Genomic DNA, 25,894 nt, shown 5'->3' with positions numbered 1-25,894 from the left:
TATTTTTTTTATTAAATTTAATTCAGTGACATTGATAAATCAGGGTACATATGTTGAGAGAGAACATCTCCAGATTATTTTGACATTTGATTATGCTGCATACCCCTCACCCAAAGTCAAATTTTCTTCCGTCACCTTTTATCTGGTTTTCTTTATGCCCCTCCCCTCCCCCACCCCCTCTGTCCTTCCTCAATCCCCCACCTCCCACCCCCCATTACCATCACATTCTTGTTTATGTCTCTGAGTCTCATTTTCATGTCCCATCTATGTATGGATTCATATAGTTCTTAGTTTTTTCTGATTTACTTATTTTACTTTGTATAATGTTTTTTTTTAATTTTATTTATTCATTTTAGAGAGGAGAGAGAAAGGGGGAGAGAGAGACAGATAGGGAGAGAGAGAGGAGAGAGAGACAGAGAGAGAAGGTGGGGAGGAGCTGGAAGCATCAACTCCTATATGTGCCTTGACCAGGCAGGCCCAGGGTTTCGAACCGGCGACCTCAGCATTTCCAGGTCAACGCTTTATCCACTGCGCCACCACAGGTCAGGCGAGCTTCATATAATGTTATCAAGGTTCATCCATGTTATTGTAAATGATCCGATGTCATCATTTCTTATGGCTGAGTAGTACTCCATAGTATATATGTACCAAAGCTTTTTAATCCACTCTTCCTCTGACGGACACTTGGGTTGTTTCCAGATCTTCGCTATTGTGAACAATGCTGCCACAAACATGGGGGTGCATTTCTCCTTTTCAAGACGTTCTATGGTGTCCTTGGGGTATATTCCTAAAAGTGGGATAGCTGGGTCAAAAGGCAGTTCGATTTTCAGTTTTTTGAGGAATCTCCATACTGTTTTCCACAGAGGCTGCACCAGTCTGCATTCCCACCAGCAGTGCAGGAGGGTTCCCTTTTCTCCACATCCTCGCCAGCACTTATTCTGTGTTGTTTGTTGATGAGCGCCATTCTGACTGGTGTGAGGTGATATCTCATTGTGGTTTTAATTTGCATTTCTCTAATGATTAGTGATGTTGAGCATTTTTTCATATGCCTGTTGGCCATCTGTATGTCCTCTTTGGAGAAGTGTCTATTCATCTCTTTTGCCCATTTTTGGATTAGATTGTTTGTCTTCCTGGTGTTGAGATTTATGAGTTCTTTATAAATTTTGGTTATTAACCCCTTATCAGATGTATTGTCAAATATGTTCTCCCATTGTGTAGTTTGTTTTTTATTCTGTTCTTGTTGTCTTTAGCTGTGCAAAAGCTTTTGAGTTTGATACAGTCCCATTTGTTTATCCTGTCTTTTATTTCACTTTCCCATGGAGATAAATCAGCAAATATATTGCTCCGAGAGATGTCAGAGAGCTTACTTGCCTATGTTTTTTTCTAAGATGCTTATGGTTTCACGACCTACATTTAAGTCTTTTATCCATTTTGAGTTTATTTTTGTGAGTGGTGTAAGCTGGTGATCTAGTTTCATTTTTTTGCAGGTAGCTGTCCAATTTTCCCAACACCATTTGTTAAAGAGGCTGTCTGTACTCCATTGTATTTCCTTGCCTCCTTTGTCAAATATCAGTTGTCCATAGAACTGTGGGTTTATTTCTGGGTTCTCTGTTCTGTTCCATTGATCTATATGCCTGTTCTTATGCCAGTACCAGGCTGTTTTGAGTACAATGGCCTTGTAGTATAACTTGATATCAGGAAGTGTGATACCTCCACTTTATTCTTCTTTTTTAAGATTGCTGAGGCTATTCGTGTTCTCTTTTGGTTCCATATAAATTTTTGGAATATGTGTTCTATATCTTTGAAGTATGTCATTGGTATTTTAATCAGTATTGCATTGAATTTATAGATTGCTTTGGGTAATATAGAAATTTTAATGATGTTTATTCTTCCTAACCATGAGCATGGTATATGCTTCCACTTGTTTGTATCTTCCTTGATTTCTTTTATCAATGCTTTGTAATTTTCCGAGTACAAGTCTTTAGTCTCCTTGGTTAAGTTTATTCCTAGGTACTTTATTTTTTTGGTTGTAATTGTGAAGGGGATTGTTTCCTTAATTTCTTTTTCTGACTGTTCATTGCTGCTGTATAAAAATGCCTCTGATTACTGAGTATTAATTTTATATCCTGCCACTTCGCTGAATTCATTTATCAGGTCCAGTAGCTTTTTGACTGAGACTTTGGGGTTTTCTATATGCAATATTATATCATCTGCAAATAATGATAGTTTTACTTCCTGTTTTCCAACTTGAATTCCTTTTATTTCTTCTTCTTGTCTGATAGCTGTGGCTAGGACTTCCAGGACCATGTTAAATAAGAGTGGTGAAAGGGGGCACCCCTGCCTTTTTCCTGATCTTAAGGGTATTGCTTTTAATTTTTGCCCATTGAGTATGATGTTGGCTGTGGGTTTCTCATAGATGGCTTTTATCATGTTGAGTTATGTTCCCTGTATTCCCACTTTGCTGAGAGTTTTGATCATGAATGGGTGCTGGATTTTATCAAATGCTTTTTTCTGCATCTATTGAAATTATCATATGGTTTTTCTCCTTCTTTCTGTTTATGTGATGAATCATATTGATTGATTTACAAATATTGTACCAGCCTTGCCTCCCCAGAATAAATCCCACTTGATCATGGTGTATGATTTTTTCCATATATTGTTGGATCCGGTTTGCTAATATTTTGTTGAAGATTTTAGCATCTATATTCATCAGAGATATTGGCCTATAATTTTCTTTCTTTGTGTTGTCTTTGCCTGGTTTTGGAATCAGAATTATGCTTGCCTCATAAAAGGAGCTTGGAAGTATTCCTTCCACTTGAATTTTTTGAAATAGTTTGAGAATGATAGGAGTTATTTCTTCTATGAATATTTGGTAGAATTCTGTTGTGAAGCCATCAGGCCCTGGACTTTTCTTTGTTGGGAGTTTTTGATAACTGTTTCAATCTCCTTTGTTGTAATTGGTCTGTTTAGGTTTTCTGATTCTTCCAGATTGATTTTTGGAAGATTGTATGTTTCAAGGAATTTGTCCATTTTATCTAGGTTGTCTAGTTTTTTGGCATACAGTTCTTCATAGTATTGTCTTATAATATTTTGTATTTCTGTTATGTCAGTTGTTATTTCTCCACTCTCTAATTTTATTTATTTGAGTCCTCTCTTTTTTTCTTGGTGAGTCTAGTTAAAGGTTCATCAATCTTGTTTACCTTTTCAAAGAACCATCTCCTAGTTTCATTGATCTTCTGTATTGTTTCTTTAGCCTCTATGTCATTTATTTCTGCTCTGACCTTTTTATTTCCTTCCTTCAACTACATTTGGGCTTTACTTGCTGTTCTTTTTCTAATTCTTTTAGATGCAGGGTTAAGTTGTTTATTTGAGCTTTTTGTAGCTTCTGAAATTGTGCCTGTGGTGCTATGAAATTCCCTCTCAGCACTGCTTTTGCTGTGTCCCATAAATTTTGAGTTGTATGCTCATTGTCATTCGTTTCTAAATTTTTTTTTATTTCCTCTTTGATCTCATTCTTAATCCATTCATTATTTAACAACCTGCTATTTAGTTTCCATGTGTTTGAGAGTTTTTGAGCTTTTCTGCTGTGATTCATTTCTAGTTTCATGCCGTTGTGATCGGAGAAAGTGCTTGATATGATTTCAGTCTTCTTAAATTTGTTGAGAGCACTTTTGTGCCCTAACATGTGGTCTATCCTAGAGAATGTACCATGAGCACTTGAAAAGAATGTATATTCTGCTGCTTTAGGGTGAAAGATTCTGAAGATATCTATTAAATCGAGTTGATCTAGTGTTTCCAATAAGTCTGCTGTTTCTTTGTTTATTTTCTTTCTTGAGGATCTATCTAGTGATGTTAGTGGGGTATTGAAATCCCCTACTATTATAGTATTGCTGTTGATCTTGCCCTTTAAATCCATCAAATCTGCTTTATATATTTAGGTGCTTCTATATTAGGTGCATAGATATTTATAATAGTTATATCTTCCTGTTGGATTACTCCCTTTATCATCATGTAGTGGCCTTCTTTATCTCTTACTATATTCTTTGTTTTAAAGTCCAATTTGTCTGATATAAGTATTGCTACCCCAGCTTTTTTTTCATTTCCGTTTGCATGAAACATTTTTTCCATCCTTTTACCTTCAATCTATGTGTGTCTTTTGTTCTAAGTTGTGTCTCTTGTAGACAACATATGTATGGGTCCAGTTTTCTTATCCATGCAGCTACCCTATGTTTTTTGATTGGATCATTTAATCAATTTACATTGAAGGTTATTATTGATATGTAGTTGTTTATTGCCATTTTCTTCTTTAAAGGTGTATTTCTTTTCTTTTTTTTTTTTTTTTGGCTGTATTCTTTTCCCACTTTGATATGTTTACATCAGGCCCCTTAATATTTCCTGCAGCATTGGTTTGGTTGTAATAAATTCCTTGAGTTGTTTTTTGTCTGGAAAGCTTTTTATTTCTCCTTCGATTTTAAACAATAGCCTTGCTGGATAAAGTAGTCTTGGTTGTAGGTTCTTGTTCTGCATTACTTTGAATATTTCTTGCCATTCCCTTCTGGCCTCAAGTGTTTCTGTTGAGAAGTCAGATGTCATCCTTATGGGGGCTCCTTTGTAGGTGATAACTTTTTTTTCTCTTGCAGCTTTTAATATTTTCTCCTTATCGCTTAGCTTTGGTATTTTAATTATGATGTGTCTTGGTGTAGGTTTCTTTCGGTTTCTCTTTAATGGAGTCCTCTGTGCTTCTTGGATTTGTGAGAGTTTCTCTTGCATTGATTTAGGAAAGTTTTCAGCTATGATATTATTGGACAAAGTCTCTATCCCTTGTTCTTTTTCTTCTTCTTCAGGAACCACTATGATGCGGATGTTATTTCTCTTCATGTTGTCACAGAGTTTCCTCTGACTTTTTGAGTCTTTTTTCTCTTTTTTTTTCTGCTTTCATGCCTTCAGTCCAGTTGTCCTCTAACTCACTGATTCAATCCTCTGCTCTATGTATCCTGTTTTTAATTCCTTCCATTGTGTTCTTTATTTCTGATATTGTATTTGTCGTCTCCAACTGATTTTTTTTTATACTTGCTATTTCTTTATTTAGGTTTTCAAACTGCCCCTCCATTGTTGTTCTAAGATCCCTAAGCATCCTTACAATCATTATTTTGAACTCTGCATCTGGAAGTTTAATTATTTTCATATTTTCAGTTCATCTCTTGAAGGTGTCTCTTGTGGTTTCATTTGGATTACACTCATCCTCTTTGTTTTGTTTTATTTATAGAGTTGGTTGGGTCTAGGCTTGGTGTTGTCTGCCTCCAGTTTACAGTTGTGTTATTTCTAGGTCTTCTTGGGTTGTTATCAGTTGTTATCTGTAATCCACTTTCAGATTTGGGCAGCTTTGAAGTCTTGATTTGTTTGTTTTCTTAACAGGTGATAGTTTTGTTTACTGATCTCAGCAGGGGGCTTTCTTTAATCTGTATCCAGGAATGCCGTGGGTGTTACCTGAGACTCTGAAGGCCTCTTCCACCAACTAATCTCTCTGGGGGCAGGGTGTTTTCTCAGCTTCAGTAGGAGAAGGTGTAGACCATGGAGACCTGAGTTACTGCCCCTCCTCCCCACTTCTTGTTTTCAGTTGTGTCTTGTTGTGCTGATTGGAGCTGAAGAGATGTCTGGAGATTTCTGATCTGGAAGCAATTTGGTTCTGTTTTGTGGAAGGATCAGTCCCTCCTGCAGCTATGGCCACCTCCAGCATGGATGAGTCAGCTTTTTAAGGTCCTCTCCTGCATTCCTTTGCCCCTCACAGTCTGTCCCTCTCTCTCTCCTTTCCACTTGGGAGATAAGCCAGTCCTTTCAACACCCCTCGCTCCCTGGTCGCCAGGCAAGTGGCTGTGAGTAGTATTTTCTGCTCTTTTCTCTGGAGTGAGATCCCCTCTGGGCTCTCAGCCTCACCCGCCTTCCCCCCCCCCTTTCCTATAATCAGGGGAGATTCAGGCACTCCCTACCAGGTTTGTTGTGGCTTCTTCTTTGCTTCTTGGTTTTTGAGAGCTGTTCTTGTAGTCCAGAGTTGGTTTTTTACACTGATTTTTCCTAAATTGATTTGTATTAGTTTGGTGGTGAGAGCTGGGCATCTGTGCATCCGCCTACTCTGCTGCCATCTTCAAAATGCTACACATGTGTTTATTCATTAAGACTGATAGATGATAATATATATACATTACGTACACATAATCATCTATTAATCTAATTTCCAAAGCCAATACTCTTTACCCCATGTTCTCCCATTTCTGTTCCACATTTCAATGAGAAACTCAGACTAAGAATTCTTGCATGTTATAGCTTCAAACTAATTATTTTTCCTCTAGTTAGGACTAGTCACATGTTTTTGGGAAGACTAAGAATGGGTTAATTGCCTGTTGGCCACATCCACTGAAAGCACATAAAATTACCCATGTGTCTCTGTAAACAAAATTGTTTGCTACTTATCCACAATATCTTGTTTCTGGTTCTTGCTTTAACTTCCTCAATGTTTTTACTTTTTCTTATCATTCTTATCATCTCAATGGAGGGAGGATGTGTTCCCAAGCAGAACCATTCACAACCTAAATTCTTCCCATCATTTTTGAAATCACTTCTTTTAAAAAAAAAAATCACAAATTATTCAAGCATCCTGGAAAATGATGTTCAGAACTATGACAGCAAAGGACACAAAAGTGGGACCTAAAAACTTAAATACCACAATTTAAAAATAAAATAAAGGCGAAATCACTATCCCCTAAAATGAAGACAAATGAAGATCTATTTTAATAATGTCACCTGGACAGCACCATCTTCAGTACTCATTAGTGGGGCTTATTTTTAATTATTTTAAAGTGTGGATTAAATTAGAATCAGTAAAGTTTTAGAAGACAAGATTCTCTTCTCAGAGACAATCCTTAAATGGTAATAGCTGATCTGTGTTTGTGAGAGTCTGTTTGTCTCCATGAAAGTTAATGTCACTCTGTTGAGACAAGAATGAAATATGCTCCTGATTTTTATATGCCTCTGACATTGTCACATTATACATCTTGGAGATTCTGGCTCATATTATATATTTATTTTATTACTGTCCCCCAATAAATGGTCTTGAGTAGTTATTGATAAATATAATCATACTAAAAATATGGGTCAGGTAGCTTGACCAGACAGCGGCGCAGTGGATAGAGTGTTGGATTGGGATGCAGAGGACCCAGGTTTGAGACCCTGAGGTGTCTGGCTTGAATGTGGGCTCATCTGGTTTGAGCAAAGCTCACCAACTTGGACCCAAGGTCGATGGCTGGAGAAAGGGGTTACTTGCTCTGCTGTGGCCCCACGGTCAAGGCACATATGAGAAAGCAATCAATGAACAACTAAGGTGTTGCAAGGAAAAACTAATGATTGATGCTTCTCATCTCTCTCCCTTCCTGTATGTCTGTCTGTCCCTGTCTGTCCCTCTCTCTGAATCTCTCTCTGTCTCTGTAAAAATATATATATATATAAATATATATATATATGTCGTGTATAAATGATTTTGAGTGAAATTGGGGAAAGCTGGAGCAGTAAGGGAAGGAAGGTAATGAATGAACTTTTGAGATGTAAAGACCAACTGTATCCTGCTGAACTTCTTTCCCTTCCTCTTTCTTAGCAAGGACCATAGCAAGACTGCTGTAGGTTTACTCCAAAAATAGTAGAAATGATTGGGTGGTAATATGAATCATCATAATTGAGAAATAATTATTTTCAGGTTTTTATTCTAAATAATACTTAATGCTCAAAATGGATTTAACTGTCAGAGGATTAGGTGATAGATGAACATATAAGAATTTAAAAAGAATTTGTCATTTCAAGATTATCAGAGGCTGTTCAACCTCATAAATTACTCTGTTTTGTCTGACCAGACGGTGGTGCAGTGGATAGAGCGTCGGAAGACCCAGGTTTGAGACGCTGAGGTCACCAGCTTGAACGTGGGTTCATCTGGTTTGAGCAAAAAGCTCACCAGCTTGGACCCAAGATCGCTGGCTTGAGCAAGGGGTTACTCGGTCTGCTGAAGGCCCACGGTCAAGGCATATATGAGAAAGCAATCAATGAACAACTAAGGTGTTGCAACAAAAAACTGATGATTGATGCTTCTCATCTCTCTCCGTTCCTGTCTGTCTGTCCCTATCTATCCCTCTCTCTGACTCTCTTTCTCTGTCCCTGTAAAAAAAAAAAATACTATCTGTTTTTATATGAATTCTTTGAAACTCATCTTCCTATGTTAACAGACAGGAACCGGGCTGGAGCGGGTCTGCCTGAGGTCAGCAGTATATGGGTTCTTGACTTCATGCAAGAAAAATTTCACATAGCGAGTTCAGATGATTTTGAGGGTATTATCTATTACTTACTTCCTTGAAACAAGGAAGGCCTTAGGATAGAAGAAGCAACAGGAGAGAGCTTAGGCGGGGCTGCTTGGGCTCACTGAAAAATTAAAGTCACAGTGACAGGAGTGAACCAAAGTGGGGCTGCTATTGGCCCAGAGAAAAGGGGGCCTTGGAAACACGCTCAGGGAGTTAGCCTGGGACTAGCTGCCGTTGCCCACTGCTCCCCTGTCACGAGTCTCCCGAGGACCTTAGAGTTTAGGAGATGCGTGCCTGAGAGGGAAGAAAGGGGGCAGGGGTGCTTCTGGGAGGGAGAGTGTGACCCAGGTCCTTGGTCTTGAGGGTTTTAAAGGCGGGGAGTTTAGAGGAAGTTTTAGGGGAGGGACCCAAAGGAATATTCATTTGTTAAAATGAAATTTATTCCCTTGATTTCACCCAACCTTGGGTGTGGTTGGCACAAATGGCCCTAATTGGATTTCTGCTATCTCACTTCCTGAGTGACTTGGAAGGAGAAGTATGAACCATTTACTCTTAAGTGTCCTTTGTTACAGCAGATAGGATTTTGTGATTTACTAAATGGCTCTAAACTGCTTGCCCTTTAACTATCTCAGTTTCCCTATTTTACTTGTCCTGATAAGGTGACCAATCCTCCTCCTTTAGGGAGGACAGTCCTTTTGTAAGTTCCCTCCTCCCTCGAAAAGTGTCCTCCTACATGTCTTCCTTTTTGATATTGGAAGACTAATCTGTAAATGTCCGTATTTGATCAATGCAGTTAATCCATTGTGTGTGATGTGACATATTTGTATTTGACATGACGATTTGTCAAGAATCAGTACAGTGCGGTGAGATGTGATTATGAGATGCATGCACTCTGTCTGTATGGGAGACCTTGAGAGAGAGCGTGATATACCGAGAATGCAAATGGCTTTGTGTACTTCTTACTGAAACACGACATGGCACATACAACATTGTAGACTCACGATTATTTCTTTCTCAGTAGATATTCAATCATAGACAGGTAAGCACAATTCACGTTTTATTAATTCATTATCTATTTAATAATTTCCAAATACGTATAATTTTATTTACAAGTATTTTCTCAAAGTTCAAGTTTTATTTATTTATTTATTTTTATTTATTTATTATTATTATTATTATTTTGCAATTTTCCAAAGCTGGAAACAGAGAGGCAGTCAGACAGACCCCCGCATGCTCCTGACTGGGATCCACCCGGCATGCCCACCAGGGGGCAATGCTCTGCCCCTCTGGGGAGTCACTCTGTTGCATCCAGAGCCATCCTAGCGCCTGAAGCAGAGGCCACAGAGCCATCCTCAGCGCCCAGGCCATCTTGGCTCCAATGGAGCCTTGGCTGCGGGAGGGGAAGAGAGAGACAGAGAGGAAGAAGGGGGGAGTAAAGAAGCAGATGGGCGCCTCTCCTGTGTGCCCTGGCCGGGAATTGAACCCAGGACTCCTGCACGCCAGGCCGACCATCTACCACTGAGCCAACTGGCCAGGGCTCAAAGTTCAAGTTTTAAAATGGAAATCTAACCTCAAACCATATCTATTAATAACGCATTTTGATTAAATAGTTGCATAAAACAGACATTTTTTAATTAGAAAATGATAAATACACCCGTATATCACTCCAAATTAGTGGTTTTGTTTGATATTTAGTTTTACTAAATGAGTACTTTTTTCTTAAAATTATTATTAAAAATTAATAGGCATCTAAGCATAATTACAATATAAAATATTATAAATGTTTTTATAATGCATTTATCATAGTACAGTTTATTATTGTTGCAATGAATAAAATGTTTCTTTTATTTACGATATTGTTTTTTTCAATTTATTTTTGTCCTCCTTTTCATCGTAAAAAGTTGGTCACCTTACTTAGTAGCCTATCTCACCTGTAACATGTTTGCACCCCTTCAACTTGTTTTTTGTTTTTGTTTTTGTTTTTTTTTCTGAAGTCAGAATTATTGTATTAAAATACAAATCTCATCAGACCTGTCCTTCGACCACATCACAAGTACACACTGATTGCCTCCTCCCTTCTCGGAATTCAGGTCAGCACTTCCTTGGGGAAGCCTTCCCTGATCCCTAACCTGGGTCGGGCCCCTGACACATGCTCCCACAACCGGTGGTCCGTGGTGTCTGGCACAGAGCAGGCACAAGAGAAACACACGTTAGCATGAAAGGTAAATTAGCAAACAGACATTTTCATTGATTCAGATTTATCACCTGAGTCAGACAGAGGGCCAATATTTTTTAACAGAGTGAGTAGATTCAGCAGGAGCCAAAGAGGGAAGATTTTCCCTGAGGTAACGCTGAAAGAATGTTGGAGGAATTCAAAGGTAGATTTAGATTTGGGAATCAGAAGGGCGTTATCTGAGGTAAAAGTCACTCTCTGAACTTGGAATGACCCAGAAAAATACTGAGGGCAAGGAAGTGGAGGGAAGGGTTGTTTGCTGCTATCCGCTTGAGGGTTTGTTTAGAAAAAACAAAACAGTCAAGGGAAGGAAGGGGGAAGCAGAAGTCACCAACATTTGATAAGTTCTTTTATGTCTCCCAGTTTTGTTTTTAAAGATTATGAAGATGCATACACAACAATAAATTAAAAATATATTCTTATTTATGATCTAACTGGCTTTATTAAATGATTCATGAATCAGGCAGCATCCTGTCTAGCAACTAGCAGGGCCTGTGAGGGTTTGTACAAAAGGAAGGTTTTTGTAGGAAGAAGGGTGGGGCAAGGTGCTATTAACAATAAAAAATAAAGGATTATTTGGTGGCTTGGTGATCTTCCCTTTGGTGGGGGGCAAGAGAACAGAGAAGGGTTTTTATCATGAAGATTGTCTCTTCTTTCCATTGGGGGGAGGAGCAAGGGTAGAGAGGGCCCACGTGACAGATTACCTCATTGGCTGTCTTGTTCCCAATCTTAAGGGAAACCCTTGTAGTTTTTGCCCACTGAGTATGATGTTGGCTGAGTGTTGTGTATATTTTTAAAGTATGAAATGGAAAGGATACACACCAAGCACAAATGTGGTTACCTCCGAGGAGAGAGATAGGTGAAAATTGGGATGTAAATAGGTTTGATTTGTTTGCCTTATATATGTCTAAACTGTTTATAATTAGCTAACATTCATATATGACTTTTGGATATAATAATAATAAAAATAACAATACCTCTACAAAGAAACCAATAATATTCAACATAGATATTTTATTATTATGGACCTAGCTATTCATTTACTGAGATAAAATAACATTCAGAGCACTGCCCAGTGTTCATAAGGGCCAGGTCGGCACAACCCAATTTATTTCTCCCAATGGAAAATGAATAAGCAGAGGCAGTGAGCCGCTGGGTGACCGGCCCCGGCCACAAGCTAGTGAGGAGCAGAGTTTGCAAATGCGCCCAAGCCTTCCTACTCTTTCCTCTGGGTTCCTTTTCCTCCTTGGATCACAGTGTGGCTGAAAAGTCTTAGCATTTTAAAGCTGAAAAGGGAAAAATCGTTCGGCTGCTGCATTTGATTGCTCATAAAAATGTTTCATTGTAAACTGTCCTATAACTTCTGAATTACGTTACATAAATGGTTTGAGGGTTTCTCAAAACTGCAGAAAAGGAAAATTTACTGTTTTCATTTAAAAGCCCAGTAATCTCTAAAGAAAAATTGCAGTAGCTGAATATCTTATTATTTTCTTGCTCTCAGAGCTAATATCTGGAAAAACTCTACTGGGTGCAGACAATAGTGACACTTCTTGATTCAGAGACTTTTAAGGTGATAAAGCATGCATAGCAGCCTTATTGGTAATCTGAGCAAATATTTCAGTTTATTTGCCTCCTTAATAATCTTGGACAGCTACCTTTGCCTTCAAGATAGACACTTGTCTAGATATCTACATTTTATGTAGCTACTGGTACCTCAGTCAAGGCACTAAATAAAGATTGCCTTTCTTCTTCTCTTTGTAGTTTGTCTGTAAACATGGGTGCAACAATTTCTTGCAGTCCCTTATGCATGCCACCACTTCCATCAAAAGGTGAACTCTCCCCAACTTCCTTAAGCTGGGCTGGCCTTGTGACTCACTTTGATCAATAGAATGTGATGGACCTGACCAGGTGGTGGCGCAGTGGATAAAGTGTCAGATGGGGATGCAGAGGACCCAGGTTAGAAACCCCAAGGTCACCGGCTGAAGCACAGTCTCATCCAGCTTGAGCTTGGGCTCATAAGCTTGAGCATGGGGTTGTTGGCTTGAGCCCAAATGTCACTGGCTTGAGCCCAAGGTTGCTGGCTTGAGCACAAGGTCACTCGCTCTGCTGTAGCTCCCTGGTCAAGGCACATATGAGACAGTACTCAATAAACAACTAAGGTGCTGCAACAAAGAACTGATGCTTCTCATCTCTCTCCCTTCCAGTCTGTCTGTCTCTATCTGTCCCTCTCTCTGACTCTGTCTCTGTCACAAAAGAAGAAAAAATGTGATAGAAGTGACACCTTGTCAGTTTCAAACTTAGGTCCCAAGAGCAAGCAGTTCTACTTTTAAGCCTCTATTTTAATGGGAGAACCTAAGAACAAGCAAAAATGTCTGCTGTTAAGCATGCCATCATAATTGATCATTTAAGGAAATGTGACCAGTTTAGTCCCCAAGCTGGTGAGCCTGGAAAACAGTGGTTATACCAGGTTAAAGAGTCTGGACTTTCTCTATAGACAGTGGGAGTCAGTGAAGGTTTTTCTGAGTAAAGGAGAGGGACTCTCAAACCAGGATGTCTGCTCCATCCCTGGCCTGTTGAATGAGGCCAGCAGCCTTCCCAAACACCATGCAGATGTGTAGAAGCAGCAGGCCAACAATGCCTGTTCCAGGTGATGGTCTACTCTCTGTCCTTCATCTTAATCTATCAGGCATCCCGAGTTTAGTCTTCATACTCCAACTTTTATTATCTGTCTTATCTCACTTTATCTTGAAGATTGACTTGGATAGCATTCTCTGGTCCCTGCATCTGTCTAGACTTTTACACCTGCACAGTACTTGATGACCGTATTCTAGCAGCTTTGGGTAAGGTAGTTTTTCCGTTAGACTCAGATCCCCAGTACCCTCAAAGCAAGGCTGTTTCACAGGAAAGAAGGATTCTAATATACAACTTGTGTGAAAGTAAAATAAGCTAGGCCAGGAAAGGCCAACAGAAATCATTGTTTTTGTTTTTGTTTTTAAGGAGGCTGTGGATTTGTTAGTCTAGACTCAGAAAAATGGGAGAGGGAGTTGAAGATGGGTCTGATGTACACAAGCCAGTTTATAAAGGCAAGGATATGCTGATCTTTAAGAACCATTGTTTTGAGGTCTAAGATAGAAAGGGAGTATTCACCAGAGGTGGTGCTGGTCATCAATAGAGATTGGGCAGGCAGATGGGAGTTACCAAATATTAGGGAGCCTGGGATTTAGGGAAAAGAAATCCTGGCGCTAAAGGAAGGAGGATAAAGCAAAAGCATAGCCATGAAGGACCTACCTTTTAAATATATACTATAACATTTAGATCATTCCAATCACTATCACGTGTATTATTTCTTTTGTCTTGACCAAAAAAGAACCTGTGAGATAAATAGGGCAACTATTATTCCTATTTGACAGATAAAGATGAAGCCAGATTATTGAAGGCTTTGAAAGACGGAAAGAAATGCTGAGATTTTGATGTGAGGGCTATAGGAAGTCATTGTGAGAGGTTAAGTATGGGAGAAAGATGTGGTGAACACTAAAGAAGATTCACCTTTTACGCCTTATGACTTGGATCTTCCAAACACATTAGTCCTGTGCCAAAATGGCTTTCTATTTTAAAGCATTTATCTGTTGTTGACATTTTTAGTTAGTCAAATGCCCAAATGCAATATTCATATCAGAACCACTTGGGAAAAAATTCTGAAGGCTTGTGAAGTTATTGAGATTTGGAGTGTATGAGGAAAAACTTCTAGAAACTCGTTTTACTACTGCAAATGACTTAGAAAATTATTTCTGAATAACAAATCAAGAATTGATTCAGTTTAATTTATGTACTTCTTAGCATTAAGTTCTCTTGACTTCTCTGTTTTTCCCTACCATGTCCATTACCAATGTAGAAGAAAATTTGAAATGCTCTGATTAATTAAATGAGTATCTAATAGCTAACTTCCTGGTTGGTGTATACTTTTAGATAAAATCATACACACAGATATCTTGGGGCCATTTTTTGCCAACTTGGCTTTCACTTAGCACAAGGCTTGTCGAATTCATAAGGGCCACCACTTCTATACCATACTCACAGGTTCCATTGATACCATTGTCACATGAAACCAAAAATCACAATCAATGTTGATTACCCGATAGAAGCAGCCTGAGACCAAACTCAAACAATGCCCTGCCTTAAATCCTAAATTCCTTCAGGAGAAATTCTGAAGGCCAGAGAATACTACCACGCCTGAAAGCTATATCATCTTTGGTTACTGCAATATTATGATTTATAAAATACTTGGTCTGCATCCACAGTTCTTGGCTCACAGCTCCCAAAAGTCTTGGAATTTCCCAAGTGTTGGGAGTGATAAAGTTGTCTTCTGTTATGTGAATGAGGTGACTTGGAAGCACCTAAGCATGGGGGCTGGTTGCCAGGAGAGTCAACCACGTGATTAGAAGGATAGAACTCTACCTCAGGAGAGGGGAGAGGAGCTGAAGTTTGAATCAATGACCAATAGCCAATGATTTCATCACGCTGGGTTGGTGAACACATGGGGATTCAGGGAGAATGGCATGCCTGAAGAGGGCATGGAAGCTCTGAGTCCCTTCCCACCTACCTTGCCCTATGCATCTCTTCTACTTCGCTCTCCTTTTTACAATAAACCAGTGACTTGATAAGTAATCTGTTTCTCTTAGTTTTGTGAGCTGTTTTAGCAAATTAATTGAACTCAAGGAGGGAATTGTAGGAACTTCTGATTTTTGCCAGTGTGGGTCAAATAAGTTTGCAAATATGATGTATATGTTTATAGTTTGCATTGGGTGTGGGGGACAGGCTGTAAGCAGGCAGGGTCATTATAGCCTAAGGCTTAGTTTTAAGACTAAGCCTTTCCCACCCTTCTTGATGTGGGGTGGTGCACTCTCATGAGGAATCCCATTATGCCTCAGGTAAGTAAATTTGTATCAGAGACTTCCTTGTTTGTATATTGGATTAAAGGTTTTGATTTCTATACTATAAAGTGGGGCAGACCGGGAGCTTGCTCTCTTGGTTCCTGAGATTAGCATTAGAGGAGAGAGCAGAGAAAGGCCACATAGAGGAGAAGAGAGACAGCCAAGATGGAAGAGTGCTGAAGGAGAAGCCAGTTTGTGCAGAGAGGTGAATAAGGCTAGTGAGCTAGAAACCTTTGATTCTAGGAAACTCGGATAAGTCAGTAGCTTTGTGAGCACTGAATGAGTGGGTTTTGGAGCCCAATTTGTGTTTTTACTTGCCCACCAGGTGCAAGCTAGGATTAAAGGTAATGGCCCACCAGTTCTTGGCTCTGTTGTTTCATTACTGTCTGTCCGAATCAAATGCGAGCCTGCATGGACCAGGCGGCTGTGATGGTGGCCATGGCTACTGGCTTTACAGCCAGTTAGTCAGAAGTACAGGTAACAACCTGGACTTGAGATTGGCCATTGGGTGGGGGTCACTGTAACCTCTAATCTGTGGCCTATTTGTAAGAAACTCTGGTAACTTGAGCTTGAATCTTGCATCTTAAGTGTGGATGCGATGCGGATGGGGTGAGGCAGGCCTATAGGACTAAACCCTTAACCTGTGGAATATGATGCTATCTCTCAGTAGACAGTTTCAAAACTGAATTAAATTCTCCAACACACTGCAGTTGTCTGAGAATGGTTTGTTGGGGTTTATGTGTGCGTTTGTGTGTAGCCAGGAGCCACCATCATAGCCATTCACATGCAAGTTCCCATTGGATTCGGGTAGACGGTAAAGAAATGGCAGAGTCGGAGGATGATGGGCCATTTTGTTTATTGGTGTCTCACCAAGACAGGCAAGCCACAAGAGAAGACAAGGGCAAGGGATCAGGGAGGCCCCTGCAATGGTGATAGCAGGAACCGAGAAAGCGAGCCCCCCATCTGTCCCCATTTTATACTGTAGAAATCAAAACCTTTAATCTAATATACAAATAAGGAAGTCTCTGATACAAAGTCACTTATCTGAGGCATAATGGGATTCCTCATAAGAGTGCACCACCCCACATTATGCAGTCAAGTGTGTGAGGAAAAGCTTAGTTTTAAAACTAAGCCTTAGGCTATAACGATCCTGAGTGTTTACAGGCAGCCTGTCCCTCAAACTCAATGCAAACTATAAGCGAGCAATCATATATATCATATTTATAAACTTATTTGACCAACAGTGTGTGTGTGTGAAGGGACCCCAACCACAAGTCAAAACTACACCCAAGAATTTAATTTAGTAACCAGAAATGTCACCAATGTTCCCCTGACCCTCCCACGCATCATCTCATAGGACTTGAAGCCTCCTGCAACTGCCTAACCATTTCTTACTCCTCCTGCCTCATAGCTATCAATTGTGCCCTTTTGAACTTCATTTCCATGATAATTCAACCATCCTATTTCTTCAACTTTTTTAGAGATTCTCCCTCCACTTCTTGCTCTTAACTGGAACTAGACCAGGGGTCCCCAAACTATGGCCTGCGGGCCACATGAGGCCCCCTGAGGCCATTTATCCGTCCCGCTGCACTTCTGGAAGGGGCACCTCTTTCATTGGTGGTCAGAGAGACCACTCCAACACAGAGCTGACATGTAATTCCTCTGCCTGTACTGGTTCCGTGACTCTCCCGAGCCTGGCTGAGCTCCCTTTCAGGGAATGCAGGCCCTCTTCCATCTGTTGCTATCTATCTCTCTATTCTTATCTCTCCCAAACCACTGCCTCTCACTTGATGCCTTAAACAATTGGTCCCTCACTACTCTCCATGCTAAAACACTCCTTGTGTTCTTCTTTGCATAGCCCCTCTTGCTGAAACTCCCTTCCTAACTGGAGTACTGTATGTGGCAGCACCACAAAGCTTGGCATCGCTCATGTACAGTACTACTTTCGGTGACGTAGGACGCATGCGTCATGGCTCTGGAAGCACATCATATCACTTGTTACGGCTAGCAGAGACAAATATGGAACCGGCCATTGACCATCATTAGCCAAAAGCAGGCCCATAGTTCCCATTGAAATACTGGTCAGTTTGTTGATTTAAATTTACTTGTTCTTTATTTTAAATATTGTATTTGTTCCCATTTTGGTTTTTTACTTTAAAATAAGATATATGCAGTGTGCATAGGGATTTGTTCATAGTTGTGTTTTTTTTTATAGTCCAGCCCTCCAATGATCTGAGGAACAGTGAACTGGCCCCCTGCGTAAAAAGTTTGGGGACCCCTGAACTAGACTCTCCCTTCCGTACATGGCTCTCTCAAGCACCCTCCTCTAGTTGAAGGAATTCTTACATCCCCTTGAATATCCCAATGGGTACTCAAAGTCAGTAAGGACAAAATTGAAATTATCATTGTCCTTACATTATTCATTCAATTCCTTGCTTCCATAAGACAATGACACAGAAATTACTTACTCACCCAAACCAAGAATCTGAGGGTCGACCTAGAGTCATTTTTCTCTTTTTTCTCCCAAATTCTATCACTCACCAAGCCTTGCCCAAATGTCCTGCAAAATAGTTCTCTAACACATTTCTTCTCCTATGTTTCTATTATTAAAGTATAGTTCAAGGCCTCAGTTATCTCCTGTTTAGTTATACATACTCTTTTTCTGCTTTTAATTCAATCAGGAAGTCCATCCTCCACCTGGCTGTCAGAGAGACCACTCCAACACAGAGCCCACATGTAATTCCTTTGCCTGGATTGGTTCTGTAACTCTCCCAAGCCTGGCTGAGCTCCCTTTCAGGGAATGCAGGCCCTCTTTCATCTGTTGCTATCTATCTATTCTTTTTTTTTTAATTTTTCTTTTATTAATTTTTAGAGACTGAGAGAGAGAGAGAGAGAGAGAGAGAGAGAGAGAGAGAAGGGGGGAGGGAGGAGCAGGAAGCATCAACTCCCATATGTGCCTTGACCAGGCAAGCCCAGAGTTTTGAATCAGCGACCTCAGCATTCAAGGTCGATGCTTTATCCACTGCGCCACCACCGGTCAAGCATATCTATCTATTCTTATCTCTCCCAAACCACTGCCTCTCACTTGATGCCTTAAACAATTGGTCCCTCACTATACTATCCATTCTAAAACACTCTTGTGTTCTTCTTTGCATAGCCCCTCTTGCTGAAACTCCCTTCCTAACTTTGCCCCATTCTTTGTCTGCTTGTCTCTCACACAGTAAGCTTTGATTGGTTGCTCACTTAGCCAGGAGCCGCCATTTCCTAAATAATTATTCCTAGCTCAGTAATCACCCTATGCTCTCCCAGCATCCTCTGCTTGGTTTGTACTAACCATGAGAGAGAGAGTGTGTGTGTGTGTGTGTGTGTGTGTGTGAGTGTATATATCTTTCCCTGTCTTTTCCTAGAGGTCAAAGACTCTGAATTTTTTACTTTTTTTCTTTTTTAACATTTCCATCTGTGGGTCTAGCAAAATGACAGGAACATATTAGGTGCTTAATAAATATTTGATGCACCAGAATAATTTCCACTGAAAATGGATTTACCAAGTCCTAGAGGCTTTCAGGCATGTAGGCATTCATTTACTCGTTCAACAATAGAACACCTGCTAAATATTTATAACCTATTTATCTAGCATTCTTGACCTCTGCTGTTTAGATATAACTTCTTGAAATGCCTCAAATTCAGTTTCACTCAGCACTGCCTTCTGAACTAAAACTCTGCCTTGTGCAAAATAACTGATACAGGATTGGATCTTAGATGTCAAAAAGCTGCTAAGTTTTTATCCAGGGAACCAGAAAAAGCCAAGTAGTTCTCTTGATACTAAATAAAAAAAAAAAAAACATACACACACACTATGAAAGGTGACTATTAGAAGAAAACTACATGAATTTACTTAATAAATTAAATGCAATATATAAAGACATTCAAATAACATTGTCCTTCAGACATACTGAGATGTAGGATTAGAGAGAGGGTATAAGATAAAAGTCACCTAAACAGTGATGTAGTGGGTGTTAGAGGTGAGGACAAGCTCCTCAAAGCAAAGAATCATCCTAGATATGGGGTCTTTAAGACTGGATTAGGGTCCTGTCCTCCTCTCCAAGAAGAGGAGATTTTGATGGAGTTGAACTCATGTGTGAAGCTAAATCACTTCGTTTTCTCAGGCCAGTGGAATAGATGGAGCAAACCCAGCAGAAACTTAAATCAACATTTCAAATGGAATAAAAATTAAGGCCAATTCCCAGTCTTTCCCCTCACCTAACCTCCTTCTTAATTACATGATATCATTGGAAGTATTGCCAAAACCTTCTTCTAACTCCGCAGTGACAACACTATCTCAGGCTCTGTTTCCTCTTCCCACATGCAAAACTATTAACTCTTGCTTCTTCAGGTATCTCATATCAAATCCTTTGAGACTTCCACAGCTACTGAAAAATTCCTCATCTAAGTGTAACACCCACCACAATAAATCCTTCCACAAGGTCTCCAGGTAATCAGTTTCATAAAATACTGCTTTTGCTGGAATATTCTGCCAATAGTCCCAAGTTGCCTAGTAATGAAATAAAGAACAAGTGTTTTTCTTGCCAACTCTCTCACCACAATATTATTTTAATACAAGTTTAATTAATAGGAAGCAACACACAATAAATAATGTCCATGAATGACAAATGAAAATGGCAATTCCTACTCCTGCTGAAATTCTACACCTTTATACAGGCATTTATTTCCACTTCACCATAGTGACCGATGAGGTGAAAAGATTTCCTGACTTGGCTTCCCCACTGACTTCTGTTAGGGTCCCTCTGATGGATTTCCCCTGGCTCCCACTTTCTCCATCTTCAACTCTTCTAGAATACATGTATAGCATTTCTGAGAAAGCCTCAGCCACATATGTGCTCAACTGCCTAGGATCCTGAGAAATCTGCTCTTCCAACATCTTAATTGGGAGAGTAGATGAAAAAAGTCTCCGTTCTTTGATTATGTAATCCCAATGGACACTTTCTTCATTGAAGTTCTCTCCAATTTTCATCTGCTCTTGAAACTGTCCAGCACCATGGCTTGCTTCTGCCAGTGCCACCTCTGCCTCTGGCTACTCACTGCTATTTCTTCATTTAGATTTCCAAAGGTACTTTCCCATCCCTAGAACTCTTGTGCTGTCATAGTGACCTCAGCAGAATGTAACATTGCCCTCTATTATCACATCTCTTAAATTCACTACATTCTATCAACAACACTAGGCTATAGTACTTGACAAAGGATTTGGAGATAAAGATAATTATCATTTTAATATTAACAATGACCTTAAGCATCACTGTTTCCAGGGTTTATAAAAAAAACTGAAGAGCAAGTTAAATGTTTCACATAGATCCTGTCATTGCACCTGACTAGGTGGTGGAGCAGTGGATAGATCCTGTCATTGGGTCCCCTGGTTCTTAACCTTACTGCCCTGTCCCTCCTCAGAAAAAAAGAACATTCTTCAATCCATTGTGCTTCAAATCTCAACCTTCCCCTAGGAAACTTTATCCTTCCACTTAAGGGGATTGGTCTTATCCTAAAATATGATCCTCCACCTCCAAATCCTCCAATTAGGACAATCCCTGAGACATAATAGTTCACAGCACATCTTCCCCTAATGTCAGAGTTGTTCAATGGGCAACAACATTTGGATTTTTATCTAAACAATAAGCACACTCTACTTTCCCAAAATAAATTCACTTAAATCCCTTTTAAAGAAGAGAAACATTTCCCTAAAGACTACATAATATGCAGAGTTTGCCCCAGGTCAAAAAGGAGATAGCAGTTTTACATTATTGACAAAGAGCTATCAATCTCCCTTTCCTATTCTTTTATTTCCAGACCTTATCTAGGTTTTTGCAAATAAACAAACCAACAAAGAAACTCATTATGTCATCTTTGAGATAACAGTACCATCAACTTAATTGCCACTATTTAATTCCTTTTCTTTACCTTGGACCAAATCCTATTCTAGTCGTTTTCCTCACATTCTAATGTTGGGAAGAGGGCAAAGACTAACAGGGAGGTACACATTCCACCAAAGCCATTCTCTGCAGAATTGCTTTTCCCCGACTTTTCTTGGCTTAGCTTCCCCACAGGGCCCTTTCCCATCAGTCCTTAGCCCTCATGTCCTCCTAGGTTGTTCCTGACGCCCCTCGGTAAGAATCCATGGCTGACCTGGCAGCCCATTGGTTTTACCTAGTTAGGGTTAGGTGACATAAGCTTTATTATATAGCTTTTTGTTAAATACATTTCTCTAAAGCTGAGGTTGCTCTATCCAAAGCCATTCAAAATTATCTTCTGCCAAAATCATCTTCTGTCTCTCACATTATAAATCCTTAACCTTCTAAATCTACACTCTCTAAGTCCTCTTATTTGTTCTCATTTTCTTGTCAGATTTTATTTCTCATCCTTGGATAACTGATTTTTTTCCAACTTCTTTGCTCTCACCTTTTGGTTGTTGTTCTTGTTCCTGGAGTTTCTCCTTTCTTGCCCTTTTTCTACTCCACATCTGCACTTTTTTTTTAAGCCACCTGACCTCTCTCTGGAAGATCTTCTCACTTTTCTCATCAGACAAACCAACTCCTGAGTATTAAAATTTGAGATATTTCCCAACCACCCTGACACACTCTAGAGACAATAGTGATAGCATCACTAATGTCAGGTGACAGTTCTAAGAGCTCAAAATAAACATTACTTCATTGATCAGGGCCTTGATGGTTATGTTGCAATGGCATAACACAAGCATTACTTCACTTACCTTATGAACTAGAAATATGTACTTCAGCTACATTATTAGTCAGAAAACCTTTGTGGGATAACCCAATGATCTAACCACCACTTATATCATTCTCTGTTTGGGAAAAGGAGGTCTATTTTCTAAATAACCACAAAAATTTTTTTAAGCATAACTGGTTCACACCTGGCATCTGTAGACATTGTCATAACTTCCCACCCACCTGCCAATTGCATCTGCTGCAGGAAGGAGCAGCTTTTCTGTTTCAAAGATCTGGATAGATGCTGAAAAAACACATTGCTGCAAACTCGTAGGAGCCTATTTGCTAATGATAATGACAACAAAAGATTTATTTCTGTATATTTTCATCTTTTTTTATCACAGCTAAGGTGGGGGGGTTTTTTTGTTGTTGTTTTTTATCACATCTTAAAATTTTTAGAGTAAGACCCCCAGTCAAGATGGTGGCATAGGTAAACACAGTACTTGAATCCTCACACAACCACATCAAAATTACAAGTAAACTACAGAACAACCATCATTCAGAGTCCTGTGAAATCTAGCTAAATGGAAGTCCTAAAACTAGAGATTTAAAGAGAAGCCATATTGAGATGGGTTGTAGGAGCAGAGATGTGGAAAGGGTTGATCCCACACCCATGTTTGGCAGTTTAAAATTGAAAGGGATATCTCAGATGCAGAGGTTCCCCCTGAGGAACAAGGGGTCCCAGCCCCACACCAGGCCTGCCAGCTCAGTATTCCAGTGCAAAGAAGACAAGTCCTCATAATTCCTGGATGTAAAAACCGATGGGGATTGTAGCTGAGGGAGACAGAGGACTGCTGCAGTCCCAGGCAACTCCTTTTAAAGGCCCCTGCACACTCCTTCTGAGCTCCAGCACTGGGGCAAAAACCACTCAATCAAAATAGAAAAAAAAAAAGAATCCAAAAAAATGAGGATCATGTAAAGAACATCTGGGACAACTTCAAGCATACCAATACTTGTATCATGGAGGTGCCATAAGGAGAAAAGAGAGAGCAAAAAATAAAAAAATAAAAAACTATTTGAAAATAATGACAAAAAAATTTCCTAACCTGGTGAAGGAAATATACAAACAAGTCCAGGAAGTACAAAGAGTCCCAAACAAGATGAACCCAAATAGGCCCAAACCAAAACACAGTACAATTTAAATGCAAAAAGTTAAAGACAAAGAGAGAGTAGTAAAAGCAGCAATAGAAAAACGGTTACCTACAAGGAAACTCCCATAAGACTGTAAGATGATTTCTCAACAGGAACTTTGCAGGCCAGAAGGAAGTGGCAAGAAATATTCAAAGTGATGAAAAGGAAGAACTTACAGCCAAGATTATTCTACCCAGCAAAGCTATCATTTAGAATTGAAGGACGTATAAAGAGCTTCTTAGGCAAGAAAAAGTTAAAGGAGTTTATCATTACCAAACTAGTATTGTATATAACGTGAAATGTGAAGAAGAGAATAAGAATAAGAATAAGAATAAGAAGAAGAAGAAGAAGAAGAAGAAGAAGAAGAGGAAGGAGAAGGAGAAAAATAAAAATGGAAACAATGAAATGGCAATAAATACATATCTATCAACAATTAAATCTATAAAACAAAATAAATTAAAAAGCAGAACAGAATCAGACTCATAGATAGAACATTTTGATGATTGCCAAGAAAGGGGGGTTAAAGGAATAGGTGAAAATGTGACAGGATTAAAAAGTACAAATTTATTGTTACAGAATAGTCATGGAGATATAAAGTACAGCATAGGGAATATAGTCAATAATATTCTAATAACAATGTATGGTGTCAGATGGGTATGAGGCTTATTGGGATGGTCACTTAGTAAGCTATATAATGTGTAATCACTGGGTTGTACACTTGAAACTATTGTAATATTGTGTGTTGATTGTAATTGAAAAATAAAAAATAATTAAAAGAAGATTTTTAGAGTAAATAGCATGGACTTGAGCAAGGAACAAACTATTTAGAGACAGAGTACATGAAATAAAGCCTGGTTCTCTTATGTATTATACATCTAGTTGACCAAGTCACTTAATCCTACTGAACTTCAGTTTCCCTAACAGTAAAGCAAAAGTAGTAACAATGATTATCCTCCCAGTCAAATTTCATGATTCTTTAGTAAGGCATGAGCAGGGTGGAGTTGCTGAAACAGGTTGAGGTTAGGATGACAACAAAAATTCCAACAAGCAGGTAGGGCATGGTAACCAAGGGAATTAAATAATGTCCAGACATAAAGCAGGCAAACATCAGGTTAAAGGACAGAAGTAGCAGGATGTCCCCAGTCATGGTCAGAACCTGGTGAACAGAAAGGAGTGGACGGTATCCACCCACTCAGTATTTCATGAGTGTATGACCAGTGGCCGCCGCCATCATGGGCATTCACATGTAGGTTCCCGTTGAATTCAGGCAGACAGTAAAGAAACAGTGGAGCCAAAAAATTGTAGGCCATTCCTTTATTAAAGTCTCACACTAGCCAACTAGCAAACACACAGGGAAAGCACTTCCCTTTCCATTCAGGGCTCCCAAAGCCACTGATGTATTCTCCAGTTCTACAACCAGGAGAATCTTCTCCAGTTTCTCCTAGCATCAAAGGCCTCACCAGTCTCAGCCGAGCTCACAAAGCTCCTCACCTCTGGTTTTCCATCTGCACACCTTCCCTCTCTCTGTCAAACATGGCTCCTCTCTCACCACTTTGCATTCTCTCTGCTCCTTCTGCTCCTCTCTGCAAACATGGCTTTCTTCTCCTTCTTCTTTGCTCTTTTCAAAACTTTCTGGTGTAAAAACCTCTCCTCGAGCAAACATTATCCAAACAATGGCCCTTCCCAAGCAGGAAGGTAATTTGATATTTCACAGACCACATATACCTGGTGCTGCCCAGCCCCCAATGCAAACTATAAGCAAGCAAACATAAAAATCATATTTTACAAACTTATTTGACCAACAATGAGGATCCTGGCCAAAACCAGTTTCCATCTCTTGGGAAGAGAACATGTCATTAAAAATTAGAGAAAGATAGACTACATACCAAGAATGAGAATCCAGGGTAGCTCTGATCTCTGAAATGGATACAGAGGACACTCGGAAACAGGTGGTCAACTATCATAACACTCTAGGGCAGGGGTCAGGAGCCTGTGGCTCGCAAGCCAGATGTGGCTCTTTTGATGGCTGCATCTGGTTCGCAGACAAATCTTTAATAAAAAAATAATAATAATGTTAAAAATATAAAACATTCTCATGTATTACAATCCATTCATTTCCTACCACTCATGTTTATGGTTGTGGGTGGCTGGAGCCAATCACAGCTGTCCTCTGGGACAACACCAAATTTTTATTGGATAATGCGTAATGTACACGGTCGTTATATGGCTCTCACAGGATTACATTTTAAAATATGTGGCATTCATGGCTCTCTCAGCCAAAAAGTTTCCCGACCCCTGCTCTAAGATGACTTAACCATGATTCAAGACAAATCAGTAATTCTAGTGATCATCCCTGAGACCCCATGTCAAGCAGCAAAAGAACCTTGGGACATGTCATTGAAGCTCACGCATTATCAAGACAAGGCATAGGTTATAAGACTGTACTTTGAGTTGGCAGAAGATGATTTG

The 25,894-nt window shown here is 39.6% G+C and overlaps 1 long non-coding RNA gene across 1 annotated transcript in view; it reads right to left on the bottom strand.

The window, feature by feature from the left end:
• The window catches only part of LOC136328634 (uncharacterized), a 39,857-nt gene extending 14,842 nt beyond the window's left edge, over positions 1–25,015 (bottom strand). Inside the window, exon 1 of the long non-coding RNA XR_010730081.1 lies at positions 24,917–25,015. This is a non-coding gene — a long non-coding RNA (uncharacterized lncRNA). The remainder of the gene's footprint in view (positions 1–24,916) is intronic.
• Between the last annotated feature and the right edge of the window lie 879 nt (positions 25,016–25,894).

The sequence above is a fragment of the Saccopteryx bilineata genome, chromosome 3 (assembly GCF_036850765.1).
Source record: "Saccopteryx bilineata isolate mSacBil1 chromosome 3, mSacBil1_pri_phased_curated, whole genome shotgun sequence".
NCBI classification, from domain to species: domain Eukaryota; kingdom Metazoa; phylum Chordata; class Mammalia; order Chiroptera; family Emballonuridae; genus Saccopteryx; species Saccopteryx bilineata.
This window is presented reverse-complemented; position numbering and strand designations above follow the sequence as displayed.